At 53.6% G+C, this 21,002-nt stretch overlaps 2 non-coding genes across 2 annotated transcripts; both read left to right on the plus strand.

Moving 5' to 3' along the window:
* The first annotated feature begins 15,420 nt into the window (after nt 1-15,420).
* Nucleotides 15,421-15,491, plus strand: trnag-gcc (transfer RNA glycine (anticodon GCC)). Its single transcript has one exon. It is a non-coding gene; the product is annotated as a tRNA-Gly (tRNA).
* Nucleotides 15,492-16,020: 529 nt separating this feature from the next.
* Nucleotides 16,021-16,094, plus strand: trnan-guu (transfer RNA asparagine (anticodon GUU)). Its single transcript has one exon. It is a non-coding gene; the product is annotated as a tRNA-Asn (tRNA).
* Nucleotides 16,095-21,002: the final 4,908 nt, after the last annotated feature.

Here is a 21,002-nt window from a genome sequence, read left to right on the forward strand (position 1 = left end):
GCCGGCCCGAGCTGGTGAAACACGCCGAGCCCGCACAACCTACTAGACCAAGCCTGATAGGCCCGGTGAGGGTGGATGTGCCCCACCGCACAAGGGACCATACCCCTAAGAGGCTGGATAAGACACCCAGAGAAGAGGACTCACACATGCCAGACCTGAGGCCTCTGCCCACGGGAGTCTTACCCTTGCTGCGGTATGGGGATAAAGCCTTGTACCAATATGTGGGGGACCTGAGGGACCTGACGGCGGATGCCTTGCTGATCTTTACCGACGACCAATACAAGCCCAGAAATAAGAAGTTTAAGTCCAACCTGAGAGACCTAATGGGAAGCGATTATCGTGATGAAGTGAAGCACGAATTACAGAAGAGGACAAGTCAAGGGTCAAGGATAAACCTGATGGCAACCAGTGGAGGCGTAAGCCGCTATTGGTTCACCTTGCACATCCCTATCAGGGAGTACGAAGGAAAGCATGACTTAGAAGGATACCAGAAAGAGATGGCAAAACGACTGGAGGAAGGGATACGAGGAGCCATTGACCGAGGAGCTCGGAGGCTTGTCATGTACATGGACGGCTTACGTTCTCACACCCTCACATGGCTGGAAGCCCGCCTGGCTGCTGAAGTGGCAGGACAGGTGTGCCTAGAACGGAGCCATCTACTACCAGCAGGAACAGAGCTCGTAGTAGCTTCCTCCCCAAAACAAAACGAGGAGAGGCTGTCTGCAGCTCTGGCTGGTTCAACCCAGACGACTCCTCAGAAGCAGTGGCCATCCGAAGCAGTGTCAACTCCGAAGCCTCGGCTAGAGAGGACCCCCGAGGGAGTCCCAGCGTGCAGTATTGACTCACTGGGCTCACAAAGGGGGACCAGGGGAGGCCCAAGGAGAGACATTAGCAGGAGTCCATCGCCCCCTCGCCCTCAGTCCAGTACGGTCAGGAGGGACCCTTTAGCCTCACGCCCAGGGAGCATCGTGGCGCACAGTCTCATTTCGTGGGAAGAGGAGCGGGATCTCGTCGAACCTGCACCCGCTGAACCCGGACGAGCAAGAGGAGCGGAAAGACAGGCTCCCGCCATGCTTCCTCGGGCCGAAGAAGAAGCAAGAGTAGACCCTACCGACCCAGCGGAGAATGAAGAAGACCCAAGAAACCACAGTCTACGATCTGAAGCCGAACCTGACGAACCCCCTCAGCATGCATTAAAGTCCGGGTTGTACAAGGGGCGGAAAGGTGCAGTACAGATACTTGACATCTACCGCGCATCTGAACGACTAGCCCGAGACGTGCAATGGGGGTACGTAGAGACAAGAGACGGGAGAAAAGCCTACGTGCCCGAAGCAGGACAAACGAACTACACCATCCCGCCGGTGTGGCAGCACAAGCTGAATCAGGAAACGGAGGTGGTGGTACGCACGACCTGGGGCGAGATGGCTAACTTCCTTATGACCCCGTCATATCATACCCTCGTGTGCTACCGAGACCTGACCAAGAACTTCCGAGAAGGCTTTGTAGCGGTGCTATACGACACAATGTTGAGACGGCTGAAGCAAACGGCCTACAATCAGTCCAAGAGGGATCTAACCATTTGCGACCTAGTGGACGACCAAGAAGACAGGGCAACGGTTGCGTTTATGCCCCGTCCTATTCCGGTCCCTCGTATGGCCGAAGTCGCGGTCCCCCTGAGAAGCGATGATGGGAAAGCGACAGGAGGCTACGAAGGCCTGATAACCCTGAAGAACCTAATAAGGCCCATAAGACAAGGGGAAGCGGTTGAAGCGTACCTAAAGGACACCTGGAAGGTCGTCAACTGCTGTGGCGCCAGCGAGGAGGCCAAGAAGACCTGGCTACAGTTTGTTACTACGGAAAAAGTAGGACAGGAGGAGACGGCTCAGGAAGTCTATGACCGATGGGTGATCAGCGAAGAGGATGATGAAGATTCCTTTGTTGAAGCGGCACGAGAGAAGCTGAGGCAAGGTCAAGCCTTGGCACCTATCTGGCATCAAATGCGATCAGTGGTGGGCCCTACCAGATATGTAGTAGCCCTACGAAAGGTGGTGAAAGGAGCAGAAAGCGAGCAGCTTTTTGTGACCTTGGAGGTTGATGCAAAGTTGGATGTCATTAACGCCACGGTGAGGAAGTGGGACCTGCTCAGGAAGCATTTCGCTGACAAGCGTAGGGCAAGGCAAGGGCTTAATGAACGCCGCTCAGATACCAGGACAAGTCAACCTCAGAGGCCTTCTGAGCCTAGCCAGCAAAGGCCGAGCAGCGGTCCTACGCCTATGCCAAGGCAGCAAAGACCTCCTCTAAAAAAGAATCCTGGAGGATTTGTATCAGCTGAAGAGTACAACAAAATGACACCAGAAGAAAGGACAGCCCTCCGTGAGTCCCGTAGAGCAGCGGGAGCCGGAGGGCCAAGCCAATGATGACCAACGAGGTGCGGGTCATACAGGCCAGTGTCTACCGTAGTGGGGACATGCTCTATACAGACGTAGAAGGCGTGCCCTACTTGGTGGACACAGGGGCTGAGGTGTCGATGACCCGCAGACGCCTCAAACCAAAAGGACACTTGGACGTCATGTTGGCAGATGGAACAGCCAAGCGGATGCCGTTTGGGATATGGAAAGGGCTAATATGGCTTATGGGCCCTAATAACTTAATAACCCTGAGGGACGTAGAAGACCTATACAAGAAGGGAACAAAAACCCGGTCCCTCAAAGAACGCTTGGGGAAACTACAAGCAAGAACCATCAAGCTCGGCTCCACACATGGGGTATGGTACAAGCCCGTGGACGTGGCCGCGGTGAAGGCGCAGCAGGTCCAGGACAGCGACCTTTCCCCTGCAGGGAAGCAGCGACTGGCCCAGATCTTGGAGGGGGCCGCGGTGGCCCATTTCAAGAACGATTGTGGGGATCTGGGACCCAAGTACGTACATACCATCGAGGGAGGAGTACATCCCCCGGTACGACAATACCCACTGAACCCAGGGGCAGTAACCGAGATGGATGTGATCGTCAACGAACTACTGACATTGGGCATACTGCGGGAAGAACCATACCCGATCACGAACAGCCCGATCCAGGCAGTAAAGAAGCCCGAGTCGGTAGGAGGCGGTTGGCGACCAGTCATCAACTTCAAGGCATTGAACCGGAGAACGGTGGCTAACCGAGCCAGCTTAATTAATCCCCAAGCATCCATAAAAACGTTGAGAGTAAAGAAATACAAGTCATGTATAGACCTGGCGAATGGCTTCTTCTCTTTGCGGATAGCCAAGACCTCGCAAGGAAAGACGGCCTTCACGCACAGAGGAAAGGCATACGTGTGGCAACGGTTACCGCAAGGGTATAAAAACTTGCCTAATGTGTTCCAGTCAGCGGTACTACAGGTGTTGGAGGGACTACCAGCCGCTGTGTACATTGATGATGTGTTCTTAGCAAGCGACACCGAGGAAGAACACCTAGACCTGTTGCAAGCAGTCATCAATAGGACCACGACGGCAGGTCTTAAACTCAACATCAAGAAGTGTCAGCTTGCCAGGTACCAAGTCGACTATCTGGGCTTCCAGGTAGCCGCGGACCTGGGGCTCTCCGATGGGTACAGGCAGAAGATCGAAAACATCATGCCTCCCACAACGGAGAACGAGCTACAAAAGATCTTGGGGCTGTGTAATTATGTCCGGGACCACGTGCCACACTACCAGAAATATGCCCGACCATTGTATGCCCGACTCAAGAAACCGATCGAAGGGCAGGCAATCAAAGGATGGCCGTGGACAGCCGAGGACCAGAACCACTTGGAAACATTGAAACAGGCCATCAAGGCAGCCGTAAGGCTGGAGCCCAGGAGTCTAACCGCCCGCTTGGTTGCGGAAGTAACCTGCGAAGAAGACGACGCAGTGGTGGCAGTCAAGAACGAAGGCGGGGGCCTGGTGACACTGTGGAGCTACACCTTATCGTCAGTGGAAAAGAAGTACCCGCAGGAAGAAAAAGAGCTAGCAGTGTTGGCCAAATACTGGGGTGCTTTGAAGGATTTGGCCCAAGGACAAGGAATCAAAGTAATCACACAGAGCAGTGTGCATAGGTTCCTGAGAAAAAACACACTTGAGAGCACCAAAGCAACCAACGTGAGATGGGGAAGGTGGGAAGACATCCTATTGGATCCAGACCTCGAAATGGGGCCAGCAACACCTTCAAAGAAACCCAAGGAACCCAGTCATGAAAAAGAGCAGACGTTCGCCTGGATCCTCTATACAGATGGGTCTAAAAAAGGGGACGACCGTCATGCCTACTGGGGTTTTATCCTGCACCAAGACGGTGACGAACGGGTACGCCGACGAGGGAAGACCGTTGGCAGTGCTCAAGCGGGAGAAGTCACAGCGGTCCTGGAAGGACTACTGGAGGCTACAGAAAAACACGTGAAACGGATACGAGTAGTAACCGACAGTTACTATTGTGCTCAAGCCCTCAAAGAAGATCTGGCCATATGGGAAGAAAATGGCTACGAGGGAGCAAAAGGAAAGCCGGTAGCACACAGCGAGCTATGGAAAAAGATAGCCGAGCTACGGCTGAACATGGACATAGACGTTGTCCACCAGAGAGCCCATACGAAGGAAGGGGCTCATTGGCAAGGGAACGATCAAGTGGATCGTTTCGTGCAAGAAAGACGGATCATAGTCGTAGGCGGTGAGAAGTGGGATGCGACGCCTAAGGGAAGGCTAGTCCCGCAGGAGTCCGTAGGGAAAGTGGTGCAGGCCGTACACGAAGCGCTTGGCCATGTAGGCCCACTACCCACACGGAAGGAGTTGGAGAAACAGGACCTTTGGATCACCAATAGAGCCATACGTGCTGCCCTGAAAAACTGTGAGGCCTGTGGACGATACAACGCAGGCCGCAGAGGACAACGAGCGGAAGGGTTAACTATCAAGAGCACAATCCCATGGGGCTCGGTGTGTATGGACATAGCCGGGCCTATGGGGGTGAAAGGTACGAAAGGAGAAAAGTATCTTATAGTGCTTGTGGACACTATGTCGGGACAAGTCGGATTGAAGGCGGTGAGAAGCGCCAACGCCAACAGCGTGTTGCGTACTTTGGAAGAAGGCTGTTTGTGGTTAGGCATACCAAAGGAATTGAGGACGGACAACGGAACGCCCTTCAAGAATGCTGTAATGGACAAATGGTGCCAGAAATGGGGAGTGGAACGAGTGTACTCGCCCCCGTACACACCCCAAGCGAACGGAGTCGCCGAGAGAACTATTGGCCTGATCAAGAATTGGTTAGGGAAGAACGCCAATGGAAAAGAGTGGAGCACTAAGGCTCTGGAAATAGCGGTGCAACTCAATGGAAGGTGGAGACAAGATAGACCTTCCCCCTCAGAAGAGTTAAACCAACGCCCCTTTGTGGCGTCAGACACAGGGCGTAGACAGATAAAAAAGGAAGAGCAGAAGGTTTCAGGCCCATTCTACGTTGGACAGCGAGTGTGGATCAAGGCAAGAGAGGCACCTAGCAATACAGCCGTGAAAGCCAAGTACGAACAGACCGACACAGTGGAGGAAATCTTGGACCGTAACACGGTACGGTTGAAGAAGAAAGGGATCCAAGGAGTGGAGCAGTTGAAGCCCATGCCCGGGACTCCGACTCAGACCAAGGAATAACTAGAGGAAGAATGGCCAGACAACACACAGCCGAACCACCCTTCATTGGACTGGCCACCATCAAAGGGTTGGTTGTCACAAGAAGAACACTGACCGGTATTTGGGCCGGCAGAGCGTTGTCCTTGCTGGAGAACGCTAGAAGGGGTTGCCTAACGGAACTGGCAGAGAAAGTGAGATGGTACAAGGCTGATTTTGACTGTGCCGTCTGTGGAGTGGAAAAAGAGTTGCCAACTATATTGAGCGGACCTAGCTTCATGCGACCTCCTGGTCATCCGGACCAGGACATAGGGAGAATGAGAAACCTGGTAAGACATCACCCGGCCAAGGTGTTGGACACCTACGTCTGCTCCTGCTGTAGAGGAACACAGCTATTGCGGCTGCAGCTCCAGGAGCAATGGGATGTAGGATTCCCTGGCACCGAGAATATCGAGCAGGACTGTTCGTGTACCTGGGATGGAAAAACCCTATGGTACTGTCCGTCATGCCTCGCGGGACTAGGGAATGGACAGTTAATCGAGGCTGGGATGTCTGGTGGATGGAGAGTAACTCGGGCTGTGAGCCCGTTGGCTCCCTTGCTACCCTTCCGAGGCGGATGGGAGGTAGAAGCCGCCATGACGCCGGAGGGACAGGACAAGACAAGCCAGCAATGGAAGGCCTTTGGAGGCATGCTACAAGCCATGTGGCCACTCCACGTGTGGCCAGTTCTCATGCAACCTGTGGTTGAGGGTTCTAAACGAGCACCACAGGTCATGAGAGTGTATCGACCGCCCGACTGGAGATGGGCGCAGACGAAGCCCACGTATGTAGGAGTCGGCCAGTGGGAGCTGCTGACCTGGGCCACACTTGTGTTAGAAGTCATTAACCGACCAGACCTCCAGTTGAGGGAAGCGGACCCTCTAAAAGCCAAGGACATGCAGACCTGTAACTTGTTCGGATACACCACAGCACTGGATGGGTGGAGAAGGACGATGTTGTACCTATATAAGGAAGGGTCGTACCTGATAACACCTGAAGACCCAGAAGTGGACGGCCTTTTACAGGTACCTGGGTCCAGGGCTACATGGAGCTTGTCTCCTAGCCACCGAGAGCACATCACCGGAGTCAAGGTACGAGTGAATATGGCCATAGAGCCGTACAAGGGACTCTTTGGGGTGGGGCTCGAAGTGGAGGTGAAAACCACGTTAGAACGGCTAAGGGTGAAGTCACCGCAAGATCAAGCCACCTCAGAGGGGGAGTTACTGATAGACGAATCAGCGCGAGAAGAAGACAACCCCCAGGGGGAAGACCACGCCCCCAGGAAGGAAGGAAGTCCTTCGGTAGAGGATAAAAGTGCTCAGACAGTGAGATTTACCATAAAAGAAGAAGAGGTCGTGGAGGAAGAAGCAGAGGCTGCAGTAAAACCAGACTATCGAAGAGTTGCCAGGAAGCAACCGAAACCCAAAAAGCTGGGAGAAAAGTGCTGGCCGTGGGGAAAAAGGCCATCAACCAGTAAACAATGATGCTCATGTATCACATCGCGTGGACGTCCCAAAAGAACAAGACAAAGAATAACCCAATTGGACCGGGACCTACCACGAACGTGCCCAAGAAAGACTATCACATCAACTGCATGACCCGTACATCCGACAACTATTGGACCAAGTCCCGCATGTGGCGGAGGAAAGGAGCCCTGGATGAACCAGACATACTGAAGGAAATCGACGTGCATGTGTGGAATGGGCCCAGCACCTATGGGAATGGACGGCTGGAGTGCCGCTATCTCCCATGGCCTCCACAATACCACCGCCAGAGCAACGATCGCGATTTTCCAGCCAGAGCTCCATGGATCCTCAACGCCAGCCGAATCACCTTCAACGGGATACCCATAGACCTAAAATGGGGACCCAATTACTCCGACCCCTTACAAGATGAATACGTAGAAATCCGAGTGGCGGGGATGCTACTGTGGACAACCAGCAAGAATATGTACCGACATCTTCAAGCTAAGACCCGAAACAGGAAGTCCTGGGTCATAGAAAACACAACATTAGCCTTACACACTTTCAGTACAAAATATGACGCATGCTATGGGGACACGCCTATAGAAATGGGAGGGGCCAGTTGTCTGGAGGTCCACCCCTTTGGCAGAATGGCATGGTGCAAAAAGACTGGATTCGGACCAACAGAAGACCAGCCCCTCTACGAAGAATTCCTACAAGTCACGCCCAGTACTAAAGACCCCGAAATAGATGACCATGAGGTCTCCAGCGAGGGACGGGTTATCTGGATCAAAGAAGGACCAGCCCTACCCGTAAAGGAGTGGCTGGTGACGTCATGGAAATGGGTGTGGCGTGGGTTGGACCATAAGCTGGAGGGAGAAAAAGCGGCATATTACGAGCCACTGAAGAAGGAGAGAGTCATTGCGTTCTCAAGACCTACAAGACAGCATCCCAGGAGAAAAGGGAAGCAACGATGCCTGCCGGCAGTGGCCTCGACCATGTCCGTTTAAGCCAACTCCTCCAAGCTGTCCAAGCCACCAGTCAAGTCCCCCTACAAGAACCTGATCCTGGACAGCATTACGAATTAGAACCCATTTATGAAGAACCAACCCCCGAAGTCATCTATGAGAACCTCCGCAGCAGTAATATTCCTCCCGAGACCATATATGAGCAACCGCTACCAAGGCGACCAAGACGCAGATTCTCGCCAGGCACCCTCCTGATTGGCGGCTGGATGGCAGCCTTATTTATGTTGGGTATAGTGGTGTACACACTCTCAAGAGGGAATGTAAGGACCACTGTCCTACGACCAACACCGCCCCCGTCTGTAGAGACGTCGGCGTTGGACCTAATCAGGGTCCGTCACAGAACCACTAAACGGTTCACCCAGAGCTGCTGGGAAACCCAAGAGTACCACTTCAACATCAAGTGGATCCCCGAGACAACCGGTGTTCGGTATGGGATCAGAGCCTTAATAAACGACGAACAAGCGGAAGCAGCAGAGGATGGAAAAACACTGCTCCTGAACAACACTGACCTCCAGAACTATATAAACCAAGAAGGCCTTAACGGAAAGTTCTGGACAGCAACCCCGGAATGCGAACAACCCTCAAAAGACCACCTACAAGTGGAAGTACACGTCTGGGAAAGCAAAACTACCAAAACCGTGTCCTGCAATTGGCTAGAGAAAGAAGGAGAAAGCCCCGCCTGGCATTGCACATACGTCTGTGTACCGGTGCCAGGACAGAACAACCAAGGCATATGGAAGAAGGGGATAGTCCTTGAGGCACCGTACCAGAACGACGGGAATGTCTGCGAGAGTCTGAGACCCAAGTGGGAACCCTGTTGGAGCTGTTTGACTCTGACGTGCACCAACGGCACGGGAAATGACACAGATATCCCGGCCACAAGTCCTCCACCGCAACTACTAGTCCCTAAAGGGGGGTCCTGCCCAAAAGTAGCAGAGACAACCACCACCCCTGGCCCGGAACAGATCTGGACCACGGCAAGGTATGTGACACCCTCGGGAAGAAGAAATAAAAGATTCATCAAAATGGGCCCTTCCGACTGGCCTGTTCCTGAACGCCATCTCAGGACAGAGGTGAATACCCTGGTAGGGTCAACCATGGGTGGGCCTAAAGAAGTGGTCGTCACTAAACCGGCCGTATGGAAACCCAAGATTGAAGGGATGCTCTTGCAACTACAGAAGAACATGTCGACAGGCTCAAACGCGTACCAACTGTTGCAGAAGCTGAAGCACAGACACCCATTGGTAATAGCCTGCCTGGCGTCCATGCTCCATCTGGATAGATGTTACTGGACGCTGGGTAAGGCGTGTGCCGAGAACTTCCTAGTGCTCACCCAGGAAGCAGTCACCTATCAGCCGGGAGGAGTACAAATCGACACCTGGTTGAACGACTCGCTTCCTTGGGTATGGCGGAAGAATCTAAAGCACTACGCGGGGGCCTGGAGCAGTCAGCTCTTTGACATGACAGGGGTGTACGGCCCGATCAACAGTAACTTTCTGGTGCAGCGCCTACCTACTCCTGATGACCTGAAAGGGGTAGGCAAGGACGACTTTAACAAGATCGACCAATGCGTGGTCAAAACAGCCTATGAAAGCCTGAACGGGACGGTATGGTGGAACAACGGAGCATCACCTCGTTGTACCCTGAATGAAGTACAAGATGGGGTAATCCCCCAGTGGATCTATGACTGTGGGGACCTAAAGAAAAACGGGACTATGAAAGGCGTTCTACAAGCGTGGGAAGAAAATCACCACCGGGATGAGACACAGACGTGGTGGGGACTGAATCCTAAGGAGGTCCAGATGTGGGTTCTGCCATGCCTAACTGCTTCTGACAACTACTGGGTGAGATACCAGTATATAGCCACTGTATACTCCAGGGAGCGCGCGCTCAAGAAGGAGGAACAGAACCCTCCAATAGCGGTACAGCCTCAGCCCTGGAAGATGAAGTGCAACACGGAGGAGACCATCTGCGAAGTGACCTTAGCCCGAGGCGATTGCAGAGCAATCGAGGCCTGGAAGTGGTATGGTAACGTTCGCTACCGTAATGATTCGGTCGAAACCTTCCAGCTAGGGGCAAGATGGGAGAAAAGTCATCAAGGAGGATGGAAACGAGCTTTTCATCCACAAAAACAGGCGCACTGCCTGGCCAAACTGACAGGGCCTGGGATTGCGAACAGAACAAGAGGATGGCTGGAGGTGTTGCCTGAAGTAGGCAACGCAGCTTTTCTCCTATCCGAAGGACATGCTTTCCGACAAAGCCTATGCAAAGGCCAAGAGATCTCCGGCTTTGAGTGGATCGGACCCAACCGTCTGTATAACCAAGGGTCCTGTTACTCCCCCAGCGAGCACTGGCTGCACTGTGGCAGTGGGGCTCTGGAGCACGAGTGCACCTGGATCGAAGTGACGGGCAGAGTACTCGCTAGGACAGGCGAGGCAGTGGTCAGTGGGGTGACCGGACTAGCAGATGGTGTGGCCTCCACTGTGGGAGGATGGATCAACAGCCTGTTAGCCAAGTTGTGGCCGTGGCTGCTGTTGGCAGCGGGAATCATCGCTGCAGCCATCATATTACCACTACTGATCAGAGGAGGAATCAGAGCCTTGAGGCGAAAGGAGAGTACAGGCTGGGACACCCTTCACGCCCGCAGCCAAACCAGGACTGCGAGACCAAAAGAGGATGTGACCCATAGCTCCACCCTCAGTTGGAAGGCGGGGCTACCAGTAACCAATCAGCAGCTGGCTGAGCAAAAGAGGAAGCTGTCTCACCGGACATCCGAGGGAGGAGTCAAGGGAGGAGCCAAGCTGTCCATAAAAGAAGCTGCTGGGAGCACCCCAGCACAGTCTGATCCTCGAGATCACTAGAGCAAGTACCGGGTAAGAGAAGGTAAGCAAGCTTAACCATGGACTCTGGCAACAGCAGTAGCAGCATTAGACCTCAAAACGAGACAACAATCTTCCTAGGACCGGTGGTACCTGGGGCCATACCGAATGTAAGTGAAACAGAATTTTGGATCCTATTTTCATGTTGGGCTATGTACGGGTGTATGGGGATTTGGAATGGGTTTCAACCCTTTAGGATTATCGTTGCAATCCTGATGATAGGCAAGGTGGTGGGGCTACGGCTTCTGTACAGTAAACGGTGCCTGGGTTTAGGCCTCTTTGTGGTATACCTAATGAGCCGCATCCCTATTGATGTTACCACCTGGATGGGGAAAGGGAAAGTGGCCCTACTCCTAATCTGGGCTGGAATGGATATAGCCTCCGCCTTTATAGTCCCTATGCTCTACGCTACATTAGCATTGGAAGGCCTGATAATACTCCTTCTCCTGGTTCGCATTACGAGCCTGGTGGCTAGTCTTACCCTTAAAGGGAAGCAGGAATGGTGGCTGAAGACAGGAGCCCTAGTGAGCTGGGGGATAGGATGGGGCGTATTGGCCGCTCTAGTTTGGGTAGACTTGGTCAGTCAGCTCTGTTTAGTTGCCTGGTTCATGACTTACGCTGCCTTCTTCCCGGTTACTGCTCAACGTGTGGCGGGGCTCTCTAGACCTCTTACGCCCAGGGTGACAACGGCAACCTGGCATGTCACCCTCTCGCCACGAGCGACGCGCTGACCATCGAGCGTGTTTTCTTTTTCCTTTTTTCTTTTTTCTTGAGCATGATGAACTGTTACATTTTTACCATCCATAGACTGAACCCCGATGCCTGTCCTGTGGGAACAGAGATATGGACTTCGCCTGGGTAAAGGACAACATCTTCTGGGGTTTTTGCTGTTTCCCCTACCAGAGGTGTTATTACAACTGGTCTGTTGCCAACGACCATACGCCTTATGGGGTGTACCACAAGGCTACCCTGGAGCTACCCCTGGATGAAATGAGATGCACCCCGTTCTGGATGGTGCAATCCAGGGCTGCAGAAATCCAACGAGTGTATGGAGGTATCCGCCAGCGGAGAAAGGTGTGGAGGACCCCGGACAACCAAGTGCTCGGCTACTTCGAGGGGGTCTACCATTCCACTTGGAGATACCCCGATGGCAAGCTCACCGCTTCAACACATCTGGAATGCGGGATGTGCGTCGGCCTGGGTCCCTATGGTCAGCCGCTGCCAGTCTTTCTTAGGCGCCCGGCCAATGAAGACGCTGGGGCGATGGTGAAGGACCGGCCGAGCGTGGGATCTCCCGCTAAGGTGATGCGACGCCAGACCGGTACCATCGTGGCCGATGAGGACGCTGAAGGCACGACGACTATGGAGCACGACGACGACTCCCTTCCTACGACCAGCGCGCCCGGGGGCGTCTCGGCCAAGAGGGGGCCTTGCACCCCTGAACCCGAGCCGGAGGACGACGACAGGGGACCCTCCGCCGAGGAGCCGGAGTCTCCCCCTTTTTCTCCACTCTCTCCCCCACTGCCTCCCTCGGTGGAGCTGGTGGTGGATGATGTCCTCCGTTCCGTGTCTGCGGCTAGGGCCCTACTCGACGCCCTCGATAGGATCGCGGCGCAGGGAGGTCCTCTCCCGGCGAGCCGTAATGAAGAGTCGCGCCCGGTCCAGGTCGTCAACCCTCTCCGCCCTGAGGGTCTCGAGGACCAGGGACTCTGAGGACTTCATGCGCCAGCTGGACTGTTCTATGTGGACTTTCATACAACTTCCCGGTCACATTGTAATAATCCGGCATAGTTAAGGGTAACAAAGCGGATTCCTGGAGGGGGTGTCGAGTGACCTGGAAAGACACCTCCGTCCAAGGGCCGGACGGAGGGGGTGTAATCTATGATTTGTACGCCAGAGGTAGACAAAAACAACATGTATGGTTAGTTGTACTGAATAGTAAACGGGAAACAGTTCAAACACGTTCATCAATCGCTTTTCTATCGCTTTTAGACAAGCAACTACACAAAACACAAGTCAGTTGATACCTCATGTCATTTGGAAGACATGTGCATTTATAGGGACAACACACACACATACTTTCCACCGCACTTCCAGAACCACAGGGACTCTTGCATAACTATCGCTTCGCCAGGCTCTTAAATGTGATTAAATGTGATGATTTGATGTGATGATTTATGTAGCCCTATAATCAAAGTTGTAACAACATGGCATTATGGTTGTATGACTAAGATAAGTATGAGATGTCATTAAACCGCCGTTATGAGCTCCAAACTCACAAAGTAGGTCAAACATCGTCTATCTAGGCCAAAGGTCACAAGGGAGATCCCCTTCTAGCGAAAAGGACCACCTTTTGGGCGGAGAAAGGCGGGACATAGGAAAAATACTGGATGAAAGTCAACTCCCTCGGGGAGGACCCATGAAGGAAAGGAGGGACAAGGGCAGGGCTTAAACAGAGCATAAAGGGAATGAATTCTCAGTGCTCTAGGCTGGTTCCAGGCTGCCTAACAAAGAGGCAGCACTACAAGAAGCTCCCTAGGCTCCCAAGAAGACTCAGAGGACAGCAACCATTGACCACCCGCACGATCTCAACTGCAAGAAGCCGAGGAAGAGAAGCCTCCTCGGGCCAGATGAACGCTGCACTCCACATAAGAAGAAAGTTCACTGGAACTCTCCCGGGATTCGAGTCGAGCCAACGGGGACCAGGAGCCAGCCACCGCTGTCCCCAAACCCGCCTTGCCCAAGTGATACTCCGGAATACCAGTGAACCAAAGGAAGGACGTCGGATTGATCACCCGGTTTCCCGCCTGATCCGATCAACCCCCGGCAGGCCTTTTTATCTTACGGGACTTTTTATCATCTCCTGCGGCTTACTACTACTGATAAGAGCGAGGCGCTAGCTTACAGCTTATGCCTCCTCGGTCAGGTAGGTGAGTGGAGCTCACGCGGCTAGTCCTGTTTATCTTTTACCTTATAGTCTATCTAATCCTGCTGAATTGCCCTTGCTAAACTTTAATAAACCTTTTCTCCCTTTTACAGAGACTTGTCTCTCTTTGTTTCTGTGACATAAAAGAGTAAAGCGTGTGTTGTAACAAAATTCCTTTTTCGGTTGTTCCGGTAACCTACAACCTATAGGTCCCTCTGATCGCTAATAGATGAGTAAATAACCCCAGGTCCTTAACAAGAGCAACAATCCATATCAGAGAGAGAGCAGCCTTAAAAGCAGAGGGTCCGGTGTCACTCACAACCAACCCGCGGTTACTCTGGTTTGTGTGTAGGCCCGGATGCAGCGGGGCCACCTCTGCCAAGCCGTGGCTGTTAATACCTGGGTGAGTCTCTCTCGCCCCTGACTAAGAGGCCCTTCCTTCACGCGAGCGGCCGTAACCCTTTAAACGGAGTAGTCAGGCAGGGAGGTGCGCCTGTTCCCCCATAACACGAGGGGGAAGTAAGGGTCTTGCATCCCCTGGGTAACTAGGGATTTAAACAGGGGGCAAGTGGGTTGTCGCCGTTTTGTTGTTCCTGGAGCACATAAAGAAGAGTGGCCAGTACGAGGGGTTGAACCCATGACCTTGGCATTATTAGCACCACACGCTGACCAACTGAGCTAACCGGGATAGCGGCAGAGAGCTGCTGGAATGACAAGGCGCTACGAAACGCGTATCGGGCGGAGCCGCTCCGACCCACACGTCGGCTCCAAATCCCACCTCCCGGGGCTCTTCCGGCACCACTCCTCCCTCCCTGCTCCAGCAGTGGAGCGCCGTCTGACGACGTCGGGAGTGTCGTCCCCATGCAACTGGGAGCCAGTCGCCTTTCGTCAGCGGAGAGGAGTCACCGTCTACGCCTGTGGCTGTGCCTGTACTGTGGGAGTCCTACACACAATTTCCCGCGGTCCAGTTCGCCCAGCACGCCAATGCTCTTCCTCCACCAGGGATATTCCCCAGCTGCTGGCACTGCCCGCTCCAACCACACCGGCTGCGTCATCCGCTTTGGTGGGCCGACTTCAGGTGGAAGGTACGATATCCTGGGCGGGGGAAGCTTCTCCTACCACAGCATTAATTGACTCTGGGGCGGACGAGAACTTCATTGATAGCGGACTGGTCAGTTCTCTTAACATTCCTACAGTTGAGCTTGTCCCCCACAAGAATGTCTGCTCGCTAGATGAACATCATCTGGCATGCATTGCGCATCAGACGTGCACCATATCCTTGGTGCTGTCGGGTAACCACCACAAGGTCACAAATTTTTTTCTTATGCCCTCTCGCTCAGCTCTGTTTGTACTCGGCCTCCCCTGGCATCCTGTGCGTGTGTTGTGATGTTTTGTCATTTAGCGCCACTTTGCAGAGGCACATCCACTCGACAATTTAATTTGTTCTCCGACAGTGTTTTCCAACGTGGCATTGGTGGTTCAGTGGTAGAATTCTCGCTTGCCAAGCGGGAGGCCCGGGTCCGATTCCCGGCCAATGCAGTATATCTCAGCTTATACCTTTCTTTAGAACTCATGTTGAAAAAGTACAAAGGCTCTTTTCCTGCGAAAGGGCAGAATTCAGAATGACACCTGAAACGTAACAGACCGGACCACCCGAGAGTTAAGGTGGACAGCAATTATTGAAACCTTACTGCAGTCATGCTGTTGTAGTCTCTGTCACGCAATTGGTCAGCACGTTTGGCTGTTAACTAAGAGGTTGGTGGTTCGATAATTTAATTTAATAATTTAATTATTGACAATGGCGTTTATCCACAGTCCTGGAAGATCGCAAAGGTGCTAGGTCGAAAAGGTTTACTTAAACAAGTTACTCCTTGTGTGCACGGCCATCTCCTTGGCCTTCTCGGTGTTGAGGATGAAGGAGCAGAAATCTTCTGGCGTACTGTACTTGACCACAGAAGGAGGTGTAACATTTCAGGGAAGGTGCGAGTCACATCCAAAACAAAGGGCATGCTGGAAGCATAGCATGCGTTAGTATGGCTTCAACTGAACAGAAGTTGGCAGGGTGTGAGTCTCTGTGGCGCAATCGGTCAGCGCGCTCGGCTGTTAACCGGGAGGCTGGTGGTTCGAGCCCACCCAGGGACGTTCTCTGGGTGCATCAGTGTCAGTGTTTATTCATGTTTGCGCTCCACTCTTGCACAGCACTTGTGTGGTTCCCAATTGGCAAACTGTGTGTCAATGCGCCCTACAGAGACAATACCCTTGTGTATTTGGACATTTGCAGGTTTAAGAAATCAGACCACATTAGCCAAATATCTTCTGGACAAAAGAGTGGTCAGACAAGACTAAGTTTGAGCCAGTCAACTGAACATTAGACTTTTGATCTGAGTGTCCGGGATTCAAGTCCCTGTTCAGGTGACCAGTGATAGGGTCTGAGGTCCACTTGCAAACGCCTCCTTTTTGCCCACAAAATACAAGGGCAACAGGACAATCCCTTGGTACTTTATGGAAACGATGTGAGGTGCCTGGCTTTTAACTAGAAGTGGAAAGACTTGTGTAGCTCCTCACACAAACCATGTGTCTTCCTCCCATGCACATGTTGCCAGCTGATCCTTGACATCAGCAACATTTTGGTTCTAGGACAATGGGGTCACCTGCCCCCATTGGTCTTTTCCAAGCAGTCACGGTGGCCGAGAGGTTAAGGCGTTGGACTTGAAATCCAATGGGGTTGTGACGCTTTGGTTGGCCATGCTGTTTACCTTGTGGTGGAGTACTGTTGGTTATGAGGGCTGGGGTGTTGTCCTTTCGCGGCCCGCGTTCTCTACAATGGTGGTCTAAATTTTGGGTAGAGGATAATGGGGTCGAAGGAAGAGGTGAAGGAAGAGGCCCTTCCTTCACGCGAGCGGCCGTAACCCTTTAAACGGAGTAGTCAGGCAGGGAGGTGCGCCTGTTCCCCCATAACACGAGGGGGAAGTAAGGGTCTTGCATCCCCTGGGTAACTAGGGATTTAAACACGTGGCGCCCAACGTGGGGCTCGGTTTGACTGTTTAGTACAGAGGCCGAGCACCAGAAGAACCTGAGTGTGAGTTTAGAGGCGTTTTCTTCCCAAAGCGGTTGTGAGCTCCACTTACATTTTCGTGTTTAATACAACCCTGAGAACGGTGTGAGACAGTCGCTCTTTGAGGGAACAAGTCCCTGGAAAAGAACAATCCTGCCGGTGTGGCCAAGAAGGCAACGGCAGGAGGACAAGGACTGTGCCACACTAGGAGCTAGTGGAAGTCAAGAGGTCCGACCACCCCCGCCCGAGCGTCCAAGGAGACGCGCAGTCAGGGTGGTACGAAGGACCAAAGAGGAGTGTGCTTGCGGACGGTAGTAGGAACAGAGGAACCCAATGGTTTTCCTGGGGCTCATCGCATTCATTTATTGCCTGATCCAAGGACGCTTCCCATGATTCTTGAGTGAACACAGCTGAAGACAACGTTGGACGGAGCAAAGGAGCAACGTCAACGTAACCGTGTGAGCCACGGCTCATACGGAAGAAGAAGGGGAAAGCCAAAGTAAAGTGGCCGACCCAGAGTATCAGGCTGTCGCTGAACCCGAAGGCCCTCAGCTGATACGAGACCTCTGTCGTCTCTGGTTGTGTACAAGCGACAGGTCCAGAAGAAAAGAGGCGCGGAGAAAAACACCGCGTCGAGTAACCAGTTCGCTGCCCTCCCTCCCTAGCTCAGACCGGAACGAGAGGCTTGGGGGAGCAGCAACTCACCCCTACGACTACGGGAGATCACTAGGCGTATCTCCGGGAGAAAAGATGACAGAAGGAGGCACGAGACCCAAGGTAAGGGTGTCGTCTCCTCATCTGGTGGGACAACACAATATACCAACGCAGATCCTCCTATGGGGTGGAGGACTACACCAATGGGCGGACCAGGTGCGACGGGAGTACGAAGGACTGAACCCGTCGACCGATCCGGGTGTGCTCTCAGCGCTGCTGGAGCATCAGATACTAACAGAAGGAAGAGCGTTTGCGCAAACCTTACGACCAAGCCCGGAGGGGGACCAGATGGTCATGGTGGTCAGCCACCCCAACAAGACACCAAGTAACGACAGCAAGACCCAACAGTGGCTGGCCTGGTGGAACGACTTGCTGACAACCTGGAAGGGAGGACCCATCACCCATCTGGTGAGCACCTCCGAGGGCTACGACGGCATAGTAAAGATGTTGGCTAAGGAAGTGAAGGTCCAGCCGGACCTGGTCAACATCAACACCAAAGCCATACCGAGACGCAAAGATCACCAGGAGACATTGCGGAAGTTAGGGGAATTGATGGCAGAGAAGAGGAGGAGATGGGAAGAGACCCAGGCGATTGGGGACCTCGAGGACCTCCACTGGTCAGACGATATGGAGGTCATGGATGCGCTACATCCCAGGCTCGAGCTACAAACCACCGAGGAAGCCGGACCATCCTTGGGGAAACCGCGAACACCGGTCCCAGGGCCGGAGGAGGAAAGCCGTCCCATATCACTCAGCAGTACCGAGGACCAGAAAGCCGACCCAGTTACATCCTGGACGTCCTGGACTCCCCTCCCTAGACCACATACCCCTGATCCGAGTCCAAAAGAAGAGACAGAGAAAAGAAAGCCGCCTGAACCGCCCCTATATGAGAGGATAGGCAGAGAACCGACAAGGCCGGTTCGAGCGGCAAGGGTAATGGACGCAGCAGGACCGACGGAAAGGACACCGCAAGGCCGGCCCGAGCTGGTGAAACACGCCGAGCCCGCACAACCTACTAGACCAAGCCTGATAGGCCCGGTGAGGGTGGATGTGCCCCACCGCACAAGGGACCATACCCCTAAGAGGCTGGATAAGACACCCAGAGAAGAGGACTCACACATGCCAGACCTGAGGCCTCTGCCCACGGGAGTCTTACCCTTGCTGCGGTATGGGGATAAAGCCTTGTACCAATATGTGGGGGACCTGAGGGACCTGACGGCGGATGCCTTGCTGATCTTTACCGACGACCAATACAAGCCCAGAAATAAGAAGTTTAAGTCCAACCTGAGAGACCTAATGGGAAGCGATTATCGTGATGAAGTGAAGCACGAATTACAGAAGAGGACAAGTCAAGGGTCAAGGATAAACCTGATGGCAACCAGTGGAGGCGTAAGCCGCTATTGGTTCACCTTGCACATCCCTATCAGGGAGTACGAAGGAAAGCATGACTTAGAAGGATACCAGAAAGAGATGGCAAAACGACTGGAGGAAGGGATACGAGGAGCCATTGACCGAGGAGCTCGGAGGCTTGTCATGTACATGGACGGCTTACGTTCTCACACCCTCACATGGCTGGAAGCCCGCCTGGCTGCTGAAGTGGCAGGACAGGTGTGCCTAGAACGGAGCCATCTACTACCAGCAGGAACAGAGCTCGTAGTAGCTTCCTCCCCAAAACAAAACGAGGAGAGGCTGTCTGCAGCTCTGGCTGGTTCAACCCAGACGACTCCTCAGAAGCAGTGGCCATCCGAAGCAGTGTCAACTCCGAAGCCTCGGCTAGAGAGGACCCCCGAGGGAGTCCCAGCGTGCAGTATTGACTCACTGGGCTCACAAAGGGGGACCAGGGGAGGCCCAAGGAGAGACATTAGCAGGAGTCCATCGCCCCCTCGCCCTCAGTCCAGTACGGTCAGGAGGGACCCTTTAGCCTCACGCCCAGGGAGCATCGTGGCGCACAGTCTCATTTCGTGGGAAGAGGAGCGGGATCTCGTCGAACCTGCACCCGCTGAACCCGGACGAGCAAGAGGAGCGGAAAGACAGGCTCCCGCCATGCTTCCTCGGGCCGAAGAAGAAGCAAGAGTAGACCCTACCGACCCAGCGGAGAATGAAGAAGACCCAAGAAACCACAGTCTACGATCTGAAGCCGAACCTGACGAACCCCCTCAGCATGCATTAAAGTCCGGGTTGTACAAGGGGCGGAAAGGTGCAGTACAGATACTTGACATCTACCGCGCATCTGAACGACTAGCCCGAGACGTGCAATGGGGGTACGTAGAGACAAGAGACGGGAGAAAAGCCTACGTGCCCGAAGCAGGACAAACGAACTACACCATCCCGCCGGTGTGGCAGCACAAGCTGAATCAGGAAACGGAGGTGGTGGTACGCACGACCTGGGGCGAGATGGCTAACTTCCTTATGACCCCGTCATATCATACCCTCGTGTGCTACCGAGACCTGACCAAGAACTTCCGAGAAGGCTTTGTAGCGGTGCTATACGACACAATGTTGAGACGGCTGAAGCAAACGGCCTACAATCAGTCCAAGAGGGATCTAACCATTTGCGACCTAGTGGACGACCAAGAAGACAGGGCAACGGTTGCGTTTATGCCCCGTCCTATTCCGGTCCCTCGTATGGCCGAAGTCGCGGTCCCCCTGAGAAGCGATGATGGGAAAGCGACAGGAGGCTACGAAGGCCTGATAACCCTGAAGAACCTAATAAGGCCCATAAGACAAGGGGAAGCGGTTGAAGCGTACCTAAAGGACACCTGGAAGGTCGTCAACTGCTGTGGCGCCAGCGAGGAGGCCAAGAAGACCTGGCTACAGTTTGTTACTACGGAAAAAGTAGGACAGGAGGAGACGGCTCAGGAAGTCTATGACCGATGGGTGATCAGCGAAGAGGATGATGAAGATTCCTTTGTTGAAGCGGCACGAGAGAAGCTGAGGCAAGGTCAAGCCTTGGCACCTATCTGGCATCAAATGCGATCAGTGGTGGGCCCTACCAGATATGTAGTAGCCCTACGAAAGGTGGTGAGAGCAGAAAGCGAGCAGCTTTTTGTGACCTTGGAGGTTGATGCAAAGTTGGATGTCATTAACGCCACGGTGAGGAAGTGGGACCTGCTCAGGAAGCATTTCGCTGACAAGCGTAGGGCAAGGCAAGGGCTTAATGAACGCCGCTCAGATACCAGGACAAGTCAACCTCAGAGGCCTTCTGAGCCTAGCCAGCAAAGGCCGAGCAGCGGTCCTACGCCTATGCCAAGGCAGCAAAGACCTCCTCTAAAAAAGAATCC

Source organism: Doryrhamphus excisus, unplaced genomic scaffold (genome assembly GCF_037039965.1).
Source record: "Doryrhamphus excisus strain RoL-2023G ecotype Guam unplaced genomic scaffold, RoL_Dexc_Guam_v1.1 HiC_scaffold_24, whole genome shotgun sequence".
Lineage (NCBI taxonomy): Eukaryota > Metazoa > Chordata > Actinopteri > Syngnathiformes > Syngnathidae > Doryrhamphus > Doryrhamphus excisus.